The sequence below is a fragment of the Ictidomys tridecemlineatus genome, chromosome 1, assembly GCF_052094955.1.
Source record: "Ictidomys tridecemlineatus isolate mIctTri1 chromosome 1, mIctTri1.hap1, whole genome shotgun sequence".
In the NCBI taxonomy this organism is placed as follows: domain Eukaryota; kingdom Metazoa; phylum Chordata; class Mammalia; order Rodentia; family Sciuridae; genus Ictidomys; species Ictidomys tridecemlineatus.
In genome coordinates, this window is record NC_135477.1 from 159,715,007 (window position 1) to 159,729,617 (window position 14,611).

Consider the following 14,611-nt stretch of genomic DNA (forward strand, 5'->3'; position numbering starts at 1 on the left):
ATCTCGTTGCGACGAGAGCCTAGCTGCAGCGCGAGAACTGCGCAGGAACGGAATGTTCTCGCGATATCTTGAGCCAAAGACTTTTTTTCTTCCTGAAGCCCCGCCCCATCTGCTCAGACGCGTACGTCACATCCTGGCTAGAAAAACCGTGTAGGGACTGGTCGGCTGAAAGACAACTGGAGGCGAAACTGGCTAGTTGAGCCTGCGCGTAGAAGCTGCCGCGCCGCAGTCACAACCGCAGTGAGCACCTCCCCTTCCATAAGAAAGTCGTCAAGCTTGATTGAATCTATATCCCGAAGAGGCTCTGTTGGCCTACTTCCGCTGTTTTTCTTTTATTTTGAAGAGACTTCCGGTGGCCGCATCTTCAGCACGCCGCCTTCTGTTGGATCCAAAAAAATGGGAAATCTTTAAATTCCACTGGGCCTCTGCTCCCTTGGGGATAGGTTTAGCCATTGGAACAGAAGGCCACGGCTGGCGGTAGGCCCTGAGCGGAGCGTTACGTAGAGCCCTGTAAAGTCAGAGCGACCCATCAGCGGAAGGGAGGAATCCACCCCAGCTTACCCCACCATTTCTCTTCGTTCAACCTTGTTGACACCATTCTGTAAACCACTCATGTCCTTAGGTCAGACGAAGGCCAGCAAGACTTAAGCACTTACCCAGAGCTAGGTCCTGAGATGGATGAAGGGCATACAACTATCCTAGAAGGTCTGCTCAGACCAGATAGTGACAGGTTTACGAGAGGCCAATGAATCTTAAGTTTCACAGGCCCTGGCTTTCACCAGCTCTTGGAAGAGCAGGTAATTGCTTAGAGTTGTGGAGTATTACGGGTGAAGAGGGGAAGCCATCTTGAGATTGGGAAACGATTCTGTATGAGTACTTCTGATAAATTGCCTAAAGAGATATCAGAAGAAGAAGAAAATGAATTTCCAAGTCTCCGGTGTTTTGATTTCTGTTATAAATATTTATTTAGTGGTTTTTCAAGGGTTCTCAACACAGCTTTTAACTACAAACTTGGATTATTATCAGCAGGGTAACCAAACAAGTCAAGGGGATCCTACTATAACTTGGCAAGTGCATAGCACAGCATGGTAGAGAATTAGTCTTCCCAGAAAAGAAAAAGGTTGTGTTCAAATTGGAAAAACCAGCAATAGAAAGTGTGGTTTGAAGATAATAATGTTTGTATTGCTGAGGATAGACTGTAAGTTGAATCTCAGGGCTAGAATAACTGATTTTAGACTATTTTTTAAATAAATAAATAAATGAGGGGGCTGGCTTCATACCTCACTGTTAGAGCCCTTGCCTAGCACGTGTGAGGCACTGGATTCAATCCTCAGCACCACATAAAAATAAAGATACTATGTTAATCTACAACTAAATGTTTTTTAAATAAATGAGAAAAGAAAGTGCATGACCCTGGGGTACTCCCTCCCCATTTTTTTTTTTATGTGATGCTGGGGATTGAACCCAGGGCCTTGTACCTGCAAGGCAAGCACTCTACCAACTGAGCTATATCCCCAGCCCCCTCCCCACTTAAAAAAAAAAAAATCTCTTGATTTCTTGCTGCCTCAGAAAGCTCTTCAGTCTCTAGGAGTAATGCCAAAACCCAGATTGTTTGCCTAAAAACCTGCAAATTACCACAGAGTTCTCACATTTTGACTAATACAAACCTGTTTTCAAAGACAATTATCAGATGCTACCTGTAAAGGGGATTTAATCGGGGTTAAAGGAGTGGAAGCAGCAAGAAAAAGACTTTGGAACAAAGAACAGCGTCAAATAGATATTTGAACACCCGTGATCATAGCAGGTTATTTACAATAGCCAAAAGATGGAAACAACTCTATTAATGGAAGAATGGAATTTATTTAATGTGGCATAAACATCTAATGTAATACTATGCAGCCTTAAAAAATAATGGAATTCTGATACAGGCTATGACATTGCAAACTTCATGGTAAGTGAAAGCCCAACACAATTGGACATATTTTGTATGATTTCATTTGTATGAAGCAAACCGCAGAGATACAAAATGAAACACTGATTAACAGGCTTGCCAGTGGGATGGAATGGAGAGTTACTATTTAGGGACACAGTTTCAGTTCATCATAAAAGAAAAGTTCTGAGGATGAATAGTAGTGATAATTGTGCAACCATGTGACAGTACTCAATGACACAGATTAGTAAGCTTAAATATGGTTAAAATTGCAAATTTTTAGCTAGGCACAGTGGCAAACGCCTGTAATCCTAGCAGCCTGAGAAGCTGAGGCAGGAGAATCGTGAGTTCAAAGCCAGCCTAAGCAACTCAGTAAGACCCTGTCGCTAAATAAAATACAAAATGTAGCTCAGTGGTTGAGTACCCCTGAGTTCAATCCCTAGTACCTCACCCCACCCCACCCCACCCAAAAAAAGATAAATTTTAGTCAGGTATGATGGCCCATGCCTTTAATCCCAGCAATTCAGGAGGCGAAAGCAGGAAGATCCCAAGTTGAAGGCCAGCTTTAGCAATTTAGAAAAAGCCTCAGCAAATTAAGACGCTACGTCAAAACAAAAAAAAAAGGACAAGGTTATTTACACATACATACATACATACACTCAGTGGTAAAGCACCTCTGGGTTCACCCACAAGCACCAAAAAAAAAAAAAATGAAATTTTATGTTACATACATTTTACCATAATGACATTCTGCTGTAGTTCCAGCTACTTGAGTGCCTGAGGCAAGATGATCCCTTGAGCCCAAGAGTTCAAGGCCAGATTTTTTAAGGTTGACCTTGACCTTCCTTCCTGTACCTCCTTTTTTTTCCTTACTAGAGAATATAGAGTTAATAGCAAAGGCAGTATTAACCATAATTTAAGAATTCTGTCTCCACCTGTGTGTCTTAGTTATTAAGTACTGAGCAAATAAAGCCGAGGCTGCCTAACCCAAAGTGTCCAGTCTACCTAAAAGATCAGTATTTCAGGGTTGCTGTCTTGTTTCTGCCTTCCTTGGAAGGCCTCCCCAGCTTTAGATAAACTAACTGGAAGTACTTCCATATCTTTTTATGTTCCAGCTTCATACCTTACCTACCCTGTTGGCCTTGGTGCTGCTCTCAATATTTAAAATACCACCATCCCTATCAATCTTAATTGTTTGTCCTTCTCAAAATAAAAAGTAACATCAGTCACAGAGTACTTATCCTGCTATAAATAGTTTTCTGGATCATCAAACTTATAGCTCAAGAGGCTATTCTGGGATATTTAAATAAATGAAGTCAGAAAAAAAATATGTGAGAATTCTAAAGAATTTAAAGTAGCAAGTTTCCAAGAATCACAATTGTGAAGTAATAAGAGTTTCCAGAATATTTCATGTTGGAGGCAACAAGATTGGAGCACAACTTATTTTCACTCAACAGAGTGTAGTTAGTATTTTAGAAGGAGAAAGTTGTTATGTGCTTTTCTCTGATACAATGATTAAATTTAATTATATGCAAAAGTCGAAGATTTTTTTTTTTGTACTGGGATTGAATCCAGGAGCAAACCACTTAGTCACATCCCCACCCCTTTCTATATTTAATTAAAGAATGAAGTTGGCTTTGAACTTGTGGTCTTCCTACCTCAACCCTCTGAGCTACTGGGTTATAGAACTGTGCCCCCTGCACCTGGCTAAGATGTTCAATTTTAAACAGTTCATAGACTACACACCAAGAGACAAAAGGTTCTCAGTCAGTTGAGGACTCAGAATCCTCTCTGCCAAGTGTCCATCTGAATTTTGTCCTACACTTCCAAGCAGCTTCTACAATTGTTTGCTTCACAAAGACACTACCTACTCCAGCAAGGCTGCCTCTCTGGACTCTGATCACTCAGTGAGTGCACTAGTGACCATTGTCAAAGCAGTTTAGAGTTTCTTAAACTCTAAAACTCCAATAAAACAATAATATAATTACCACGTCTCCAGTTCCTACCATATATGCCACATATTGTGCTTGATAATTTTTTGTGGTTCGAGGAGTATTTTGTTTGTTTGTAGGTATTTTATTTATTTATTTATTTTTATTTTTTTTTTAGAAAGAGAGAATTTCAGTTTTATTTTTCAGTTTTTGGCAGACACAACATCTTTGTTTGTATGTGGTGCTGAGGATCGAACACGGGCCACACGCATGCCAGGCGAGCGTGCTACCGCTTGAGCCACATCCCAGTCCCTGTTTGTAGGTATTTTTGATGTACTGGGGATTAAACCCAGATGTGCTTAATCACTGAACCATATCCCCAACCCTTTCTATTTGTTTTTTGGATGAGGGGGTACCGGGGATTGAACTCTGGGTCACTCAAGGGCACTCAATCACTGAGCCACATCCCCAGCCCTATTTAGAGACAGGGTCTCACTGATTTGCTGAGCACCTTGCTTTTGCTGAGGCTGGCTCCTGTCTCAGCCTCCCAAGCCACTGGGATTACAGGCATGCACTATCATGCGCTGGCTCTTTTATTTTTATTTTTTTGAAACAGGGTATCACTAAATTTGTTGGGGCCTTGCTAAATTGATAAGACTGGCTTTGAACTTGTAATCCTCCTGCCTCAACCTCCTGAATCACTGGGAATATAGGTGTGCACCAACAACACCAGACTCTCTTCTTTTATAAAGACTACTATAGCCGTTGGCTTCTAATTCCAAATTGGCTGATCTCTTAAGGTCTTTACCCAACTTTATCAAACTGTCTGCTTCCATAGCAGCACTATGATCTCACCCTGAGCTTCTTCCCCAAGCCCCATTCTTTTGCCCTTATTCAGGCTGACTCACTTAGGCATATGGCATGCAGTATCATTAGCAGCGCCAGCCCTTTCCCTCATCATAATCTTAAAATGCTGCATGAACTTTGCACAGGTTTTTCTAGGACACATAAGCTGATAAGATCAAATTTAACTCCTTCATTTAGGCCCCTTGATCACCAATAATTTTCCTGGCATGATTCACGGTCTTCCCATCCACTGGGCTCCGTGCCTCCTCTACCAGCCCCAGAATGGGCTTTCTTCCACCTCTAACAGCTGACATTCCAACTCCAAGTTCGGTCTATTGGTCTGGTCAGCTGACAGCAGAAAAGTGACTCCTCACTCAACCCAGCTCTGGTTTGTCCTGTTTCTGTGTATAGAAGCCCCCAGGGAGGCCTTCTACCACGGTAGCAGCTGCCATCTCATTCCTGCGACTAACAAAACTTTCCAGATCATTTTTCATTTTAACATCATAATTCTGTGTATCCTGTGCATTTGTCTCAGGTCAGAATACTTGCTGCTTTCTTCTCTTAAGACTCAAAGACAATGATTTTAAGGTCCTGTGATCCCTGGTAATAATTAATATTCCAGGATTTCTCATAAAAGAGCAATCTAGAGAGCAACAGTTGTGATTTGATAAAGGATTATTGTTACAATGAACAGCCTGAAGTTCAAATGGCACTCTGCCCCTACATTGCTTCACAACCAAAGGATCATTTATTTTCTTGTTGGCATGTAGTTAATGTTCAAATGCAATATGAGTTCAAAATCTAAATATATCACAGATGATTACAGTTTGACACTTGAACACCAGCAGTGCAAGCCCTAACTGAGAAGAGCATGATTAAGTGTGCTTTTCTATTGGTATATTAGACTTCAATAAAAAGTCTTAAAAAGTAAGGAAAAAAAAAAGAAGAAAGAAAGAAGAGCATGACTAACAACATTTTCTTTGAGGAATAGCACAGGAATCCATATGTGTGACTACAGATAGTAGTAGTGACAGCAATTAAGGAGATGACTTGAGCTCACTGGAAGCATCAGGGAGTCTCTTCTAGACAATATAAAGTCCAAGCCCTAGAAAAGGTGACCTGGCATCATCCAAGAAAAGCTTTCAGTGCAGAAATATTGTCAAAAAAAAAAAAAAAAAAAACAGGGCTGGGGTTGTAGCTCAGAGGTACAGCACTTGCCTAGAATGTGTGAAGCACTGCGTTCAATCCTCAGCACCACATAAAAATAGAGTTATTTGTCCAACTACAACTAAAAAATAAATATTAAAAAATTTTAGAAAGGGGCTGGGATGGTGGCTCAGTGGTAGAGCACATGCCTTACATGTGTGAGGCACTGGGTTCAATCCTCAGCACCACATAAAAATAAATGTGCTCATCTACAACTAAAAAAAAATTTTTTTTTTAATTAAAATAAGAATTTTACTTTTTTTTTTTTTTTTTTTTGCTATCAGGGATTAAACCCAGGGGGAGTTTAACACTAAGCCACATCCCCAGTGCTCTTTTGTATTTTATTTAGAGACAGGATCTTGCTGAGTTGCTTAGGGCCACTTTAAATTGCTGAGGCTGACTTTGAACTCACCATTCTCTTGCCTCATGTGTGTGCCACCATACCAGGTGAATTTCACTTTATTTATTTATTTGGTTGGTTGGTTGGTTGGTTCAGTTCTGGGGATTGAACCCAGGGGCACATAACCACTGAGCCATATCCCCCCAGCCCTTTTTAAAATATTTTATTTAGAGGTAGAGTCTCACTTAGTTGCTTAGGGCCTCCATGAGTTGCTGAGGGTGGCCTTTAACTCATGATCTTGCTGCCTGTGCCTCCTGAGCCACTGGGATTATAGGCATGAACCATTGCAACAGGCAGAATTTCAGTGGCACATGGCAATAATCCCAATGACTCTGGACAGTAAGGAGGATCACACCTTTGAGGCCAGCCTCAGCAATCTGGGGAGGCCCTAAGCAACTTAGACTCTGTTTCAAAATCTAAAATGTTGGGGGAGGGGGCAAGGTATTTCATGGATAAAGCAAACTCCTGGATTCAATCCCCAATACCACAAAAAATAATATAAAATAAAAGAACTTTGTATTCTTGAAATGTTTTGGAGGAAAAAAATGAGCTACTCATCAGAGAGTAGAGATGTGATTAAGTACTTTTCTTTAAAACTGGATCACTGATCCTTTAGGAATAGTCTATTAAATATGGATATATTTTATGCCTTTTCACCAAAGGCAAAGTTTATTTTTTGAAAAACAGCAATGACTGTGAAAATTTTGGCTAATTACCTTCCCTGGGTTCTGTAGCTTAAACCAGTAAGCATAGCTTGGAATATCAGAATATCATTTTTTATTCCAACAGCATTAACATATATTATGAATAGCCCAGGAGGAGTAACACATTGATCTTTGGCATATTTATCTTTCTTTCTTTTCTTTTTTTTTTTTTTTTTTGGTACTAGGATTGAATCCAGAGGTGCTTTACCATTGAGCTACATCCCCAACCCGTTTTATTTTTTATTTTGAGATACAGTCTTATTTAAGTTGCTGAAACTGGCTTTAAACATGCAATCCTGCTTCAAACTCTTGAGTGGCTGGAATTACAGCTATGTACCATAACTCCCAGCATGGTATATCTAGCTTATCCCTAAATGAGATGAGGCCCAGAGGCCCAAGAAGGTCCCACCTATACTAAAAGATCTCTTCCAGTAGTTTAGAGTGGTACCTGAAATGCTTCTCTTACAGCTTTTCTCTACAGTTCTTTCTTAGGGCTTCAACTCTCAAAGTAAAATACCTGGCCAGGCATGGTGGTGTACAAGCTTCTAATCCCAGCAGCTCTGGAGGCAAAGGCAGGAGGATGGAGAGTTCAAAGCCAGCCTCAGCAATTTAGCGAGACCCTACGCAATGCAGTGAGATCCTATCTCTAATAAAATACAAAATTGCACTAGGGGTATGGCCCAGTGGCCCCTGAGTTCAATCCCCGGAAACCATACCTCCAAAAAAGTAAAAATACCTTCTAAAGTTGAGGGACATGGTGATGACCTGACCTCTCTCCAAGGAAATGAAAAAAGTACATTCCCATGATTTGGAGGCAGTTCATGAATGAAATTGAGATAAAATCACAAGCACGAGAAGGATGGCTCTAAGTGGAAAGGGGAGAGGACAAAAATCAAGCTTAATATTGGGCACATGCATAATCCCAGAATCACAATGGATCATAATTTCAAAGCCAGCTGTAGTAATTCAGCAAGGGCCTATCTCAAAAAGTAGGAAGGACCAGATGTAGCTCAATGGTGAAGCACTTAAGTTCAATCCCCAGTGCCAACAAAACAAAACCTTACCAACTTTACCATTTTGTTTAAGGGATTGATTATGCTATCTACAATACAGTAGGCTTGTTTTTGGAATGAGCATTAGAAATCATTTAAAATCAATAACAGAACAAAGAAGTGAAAAAGTATGTGGCAGCATATTAAATTATTCTGGTGATATTACAATTGAATAAATCAGAATTCTCAGTTTTAATTCAAAACCACCAGAAAGAGATAAGATGTAACCAAAAACTGGATAAAACTCTCAGTATGATTGTCTGATTAAAAACAACAACAACAGATACCTGACCCAACCATTCTTTCCTCCAGATGCATCATCACTCGTCATTTGTTTGGGTCTGATTTGGTCAGGTATGAGCTCAGTATTCATGCAACAGCTGTAAAAGGACTTTGAATAGGCGTTGCAAAACAAATTGCAAAGACACTATGAATTTAAAGTTGCAAGTCCAGCTGTGGGTGTGTGTAGCATGCAGGCACATGTAATATAGGAAGAGAGAATGCCTATGGGACTGACCTGGATGGAGGAAAGAACAAATTAAGAGGACTAGAAAAAGAGGGACAGATTAGGAGAAGAAGGAGGAGAAGGAGGAAGAAGACGATGATGAAGAAGTGAGGACGAGGGTGGGGAGGAGGAAGAGGAAGAAGCAAAAGAAGTGGGGAGGAGCAGGAGGAAGAGAAGGAGAGAAAACGTGAAAGGAAGAGTGGGGGGAGGACAAAGAGGAGCCTGTCTGTATCCCAGTGGGAGGCCGAGAACAGGAGGATCTTGAGTTCAAAGCCAGTCTCAGCAATTTATTGATGCCCTAAGCAAATTAGCAAGACTCTGTATCTAAATAAAATACAAAAAAGGGGCTGAGCTCAGTGGTTAGTTTCAATCCATGGTACCAAAAAAAAAAAAAAAAAAAAAAAATGACAACCACCAATAATACCTGGCTGGTTTCAAAAAGCTGATTTTTGTGCTTCTACTGGAATTTAGAATATTAAAACCTCAAGTCTTGAACTTCTGGGACATTATTCCCTAAAACAAGCCACTCTTGTTCTTTTGCAGGTGGGCACACACAGCTGGCATGCCTGTTCCTGGAACCATACTGCAAAAACAGGAGAAAATGGAGATACAGCTAGCTTCAGATTAAGGGGAATGGACTAAGAGGAGGAAGGGTGAAAGTGGCAAGTTGAAAAAAAAAATATAGGAGAAAGGGCAGGGGTCCTGTCTTTTTGTGGATTTCATTTTATTTGCTGGTGCGCTCGTGCTCTCTCTCTCTCTCTCTCTCTCTCTCTCTCTCTCTCTCTCTCTCTCTCTCTCTCTCTCTCTCACACACACACACACACACACACACACTCAGCATTTGCTTTCAGGTTCCTTGGATTTGTATCTTTAGGATTGTCAGCGGAAGTTCTTAAAGCATGCAACACATTCTCACCACACTTGAGAATTGCTGCTACTTGTGAAGCAAGAATGTCCTCTCCACGCCCTCCTTGAGGATTACTTCTCTTGCCTAAAGGTGTGGTTGCTGGCAGCAGAGACATCCTGTCAGAACCACAAGAGGAAACACAGTGTAATGAAGCGGTGATCATTAGAACTATGATACTAGCCCCAGAAAAAACAAAGGCAAATCGAGTAGAACAGAAATAAAAGTCTAGAAACAAACCCATGTATGAGAATTTAGTATGTGATACTTGGCATTTCAAACCAAGTAGAAGAGGGAAGTGATTTTGGAACATTAACCACTAGGAAAAAATGTTTAGATCCCCACATCAAATGCAAGACTATATTCCTGATAAATCAAATATGTAATGATTTACAAATTATATTTCAAAAACATAACCATGCCAAGCGCAGTGGCACACGCCTGTAATCCCAGCAGCTTGGGAGGCTGAGATAGGAGCTCACAACCTCAAAGCCAGCCTCAGCAATGGTGAGGTGCTAAGCGACTCATGAGACCCTGTCTCTAAATAAAATATAAAATAGGCCTAGGGATGAGGCTCAGTGACTGAGTGCCCCTGGGTTCAATCCCTGGTACCAAAAAAAAAAAAAAAACATAACCATGGGCTGGGGATATAGTTCAGTGGTAGAGTACATGCCTAACGTGTGAGGCTCAGGCTCTGGGTTCAATTTCCAGTACCACACACACACACAAAAAAAATTCCAGAATGGTGTGTGTGTAAAATATACATATTATGGTGATATGCTCAATCATGAGTGTGAACTTTTAAAAGCATAACACTAATAGATAAAAATAATAAAAGAGAGGACTGGGGCTGTGGCTCAGCAGTAGTACACTTGCCTGGCATGTGTGAGGCACGGGGTTCAATTCTCAGCACCACATATAAAATAATAAAGGTCTATCAATAACTAAAAAAATATTTTAAAAAATAAAAATAAAAGAGATGAACATGCTAATGAGGCAGAGGCATCACAAGTTCAAAGCTAACCTCAGCAATTTAGCAAGGCCCTAAGCAATTTGCAAGATCCCGACTAAAAAAGGGTTGGGGCTGTGGCATAGTGGTTAAGCACCTCTGGTTGAATTAAGATTGAATCCTAGTACCAAAAAAAATGGAAAGCCTGGTACTATGGCCCATGCCTATAATCCCAGTGGCTCAGGAGGCTGAGGTAGGAGGATCACAAGTTCAAAGCCAGCCTCAGCAAAATTGAGGTGCTAAGCAACTCAGTGAGACCCTGTCTTAAATAAAAAATACAAAATAAGGCTGGGGATGTGGCTCACTTGTTGAGAGTCCCTGAGTTCAATCCCCAGTATATATTTAAAAAAAAAAGGAAAAATGTATATAAAAACAGGAAAAACATAATGAAGTGCCATAAAAAAACACACTTAAGAAAAACTATCCAAAATTTGAAGATGTACTAAAAATTATTGCTTATCAGGCTGGGGTTGTGACTCAGTGGCAGAACACTTGCCTAGCATGTGTGAGGCACTGGGTTCTATTCTCAGCACTGCATATAAATAAATGAAATAAAGGTCCATTGAAAACTAAAAAAAAAAAAAAATTGAGTATTGCTTATCTTTCAATATCATACTAAAACATTGCCTAAAAACCCAATCTAATGATTATAAGATTCTCTAGGAAAATATGTTTTTAAAAAATATTTTTAGTTGTAGATGGACACAATATCTTTATTTTTATTTATTTATTTATTTTTGTGTGATGCTGAGGATCCAACCCAGGGCCTCACATGCAAGACAAGCACTCTGTCACTGAGCCACAACCCCAGCCCATAAAATGTAAGTTTTTTGACTTGCCATTTTCTATCAATTAAGACACAGACTGTATAAATTAGATGTTAACTTATTGAAAATTGATAAGCTGTAAATGATTTTTTGGGGGGGTACTGGGGATTGAACTCTGGGGCACTTATCTACCGAGCCACATCTCCAGCCCTATTTTGTATTTTATTTAGAGACAGAGTCTCACTGAGTTGCTCAGCACCTCGTGTTGCTGAGGCTGGTTTTGAACTTGTGATCCTCTTGCCTCAGCCTCCCCAGCCACTGGGATTATAGACATGCACCACCATCCACAGTGTAAATGATTTCTTACAGTAAAGATATAAATTATTTCCATCTGGTAGGAAGGATATTCCCACGATTATGCTTTTATTGCCCTGTAGAATAAAATAAATGTTGTATCTTACTTAGCAATCTAATTTCAGCATTTTTTTTTTTTTGCATTGGTCTCTCAAATTGTCCTTTGGATCAGCTTTATTATCCTGCTGGCTCCCTTCTGAATAAGTTAGATAAATCACTGACATATCCTCCCTATATGTTTGTATGTTTTTAACTTTTTAAAAATTATACTTTATCTTCAAAAAGGTAAGCACAAATTTACCATATGAGCTAGCAATTCTACTCCTAGGTATATGCTCAAAAGAATTGAAAGAAAAGATTCAAATGGATATTTAGACATTAGTGTTAATAACATCATCATTTACAATAACCAAAAGATGGAAAAAATCCAAGTGTCTATCAACAGATGCATAGGTTTTAAAAAGTAATATGTATATATGATAGACTGGGGATATAGCTCAGTTGGTAGAGTGTTGCCTCACAAGGCCCTGGGTTTAATCCCCAGCACCACAAAAAAAAAAAATTTTTTTTAAGTCTTTATTTTAGTTGTTGATGGACCTTTAACCTTTATTTTATTTATTCATTTATATGTGGTGCTGCGAATCAAACCCAGTACCTCACACAAGGTAGGAAAGTGCTCTATCACTGAGCTACAACCCCAGCCCCAAGAATAAATTTTTTTTAAAAATTTATTTTTTAGTTGTAGGTGGACACAATACCTTTATTTTATTTTTATGTGGTCTGAGGATCGAACCCAGTGCCTCATGCATGCTAGGCAAGTGCTCTACCACTGAGCCACAGTCCTAGCCCAAGAATAAATTTCTTTATTGGGATAATGTGCACATAATTTTAACCATTTTATTTTTTTCTTAGTTGTTTTAATTGTACATGAACACAATACCTTAATTTTATTTCTCTTTATTTCTACAGTGGGGAGAAGGCTGGAAATCTCTACGATTTTCTCCCTGTTTTCTTGGGAAAGTTAGATGGTGGTTGCGATTACTGGTGGTTCTTTCTCTCTCTCTCTCTCTTTTTGTTTTGTGGTACAGGAGATTGAACTCAGAGGCACTCAACCACTAAGCCACATCCCCAGCCTTATTTAGTATTTTATTTAGAGACAGGGTCTCACTGAGTTCTGAGTTACTTAGCACCTAGCCATTTGCTGAGGCTGGCCCTCCTGTCTCAGCCTCCCTAGCCACTGGGATTGCTAGGATTAAAGGTGTATACCACAGTGCCTGGCCAGTTTTCTTTTTCTTTTTTAAATTAATTTTATCTATTCTAACTTGTTATATATGACAACAGAATGCAATTCAATTCATATTACACAAATAGAGCATAATATTTCATGTCTCTGCTTGTACAGAAAGTAGAGTCACACCATTTGTTTTCATACACGTACTTAGGGTAATGATGTTCGTCTTATTTAGTTTGTTTGTTTGTTTTTTTTTTTTTTTTTTTTTGGTCTTACCTGGGAGTCCCTAATCACCAATTGTCATTCAATAGCCTATTAGAAAACCACCACCACCTGACACATATTTCTTAGGCACTATACTGAGCATTTTATATTAACTATCATATTTAATTATCACCTTATTTTTCAGGTGAGAAAACTGAGGCTCATAGGCAATAAAGCAATTTGCTTTATTTTTCAAGTGACAAAATTGAGTTTTGTAAAGCCATTTGCCTTTATAAAGTCACTCATGCAATACCTGGTGGAGCCAATATTGAAGCCCAGGTTGCAGGTTGCAGGGTCTACAGATCTGTAAATTCATTTTTTTTTCTTTTGTAGTACTGAGGCTTGAACCCAGGGGCCCTCTACCACTCAGGTGTCTCACTAAGTTATCCAGACTGGCCTGGCCATCTTCCAGCCTCAGCCTCCTGAGTTGCTAGGATTACAATGTGTGTTGCCTTAACAGGACTGGGGTTTTTGATTGTTTCTTTGTTTCTAAGGATATATTCCTGAAGTAAAATTATTGTCAGAGTGTGCATTTTCCCCAGAATGTTCTCTACAAATACTGAACCAGATTATAATGCTTGTTCTACCTTTGCCAGTGGTATATACAATTTGTTTAAAACTTTGTTTTAATCTTATTCAATGTAACATGTTAAAACTGAATATCATTGCTTTTGTGAGTGTTTTGTGTTTAATTTTTGTTTTACTTGTAGATGGACACAATACCTTTATTTATTTGGTTTTATGTGGTGCCAGGGATTGAACCCAGTGCCTCACGTATGCTAGGCAAGTGCTCTACCACTGAGCCACAACCCCAACCCCTTTTGTTAGTGTTTTTAAAAATTCCTCATGAAGTTGAATATTATATATTTATTTTCCTTTTATATTTATTCTCTAGTGAACTTTGTCTTCTCATCTTTGGCCCATTTAAAAAAATTGATTTGTAATAACTATGTAAATATCAAGAATATTGCCTCTTTTATATCATGTACATTAAAAATATTTCTTCTCTAGTGGTCAAAGAATAAATTATTTATTTATTTGTTTGTTTGTTTATTTATTTATTGGTACTGGGGATTAAACTCAGGGGCATTCAACCACTGAGCCACATCCCCAGCCCTTTTTTTGTGTTACAGAAGGGACTCCTGCACAGTGAGAGATGGATGTTGGGAATGAGTGGCCATGCTGGAGTTGGCATCTCTCTCATCATGAAAGAGTGGAGTGGGAAGTCCAGAAAGGCCCTCTGAAAATGCACACTGGGCACTTGCCCACCAACATTGATAGAGAAGCAAGGACAACACAGTGCATTACAGATACATTCAGACAATCAGAAGACCATTTGATTTCAGGTTTATATTACTTCCAGCCAAAAGTATCTTAATAGACTTCTTTTTCTGTAGACCAGATTTCTCTCTCTCTCCATGCACTGAGTGTTCTTTAGCTCCAAATTTATGTTTCAGATCCAGCCTTCTGGGATGAAAAGTGATGGCCCAATTTTTATATAAAATGCC

General features: G+C 39.4%; 1 long non-coding RNA gene across 1 annotated transcript; it reads left to right on the top strand.

Annotated features, from left to right (window-relative positions):
• Positions 1-18: 18 nt before the first annotated feature.
• LOC144377913 (uncharacterized) lies at positions 19-14,146 on the top strand. Its single transcript, XR_013439197.1, has 2 exons — positions 19-1,951; positions 9,118-14,146. It is a non-coding gene; the product is annotated as an uncharacterized LOC144377913 (long non-coding RNA).
• The last annotated feature ends 465 nt before the right edge of the window (positions 14,147-14,611 follow it).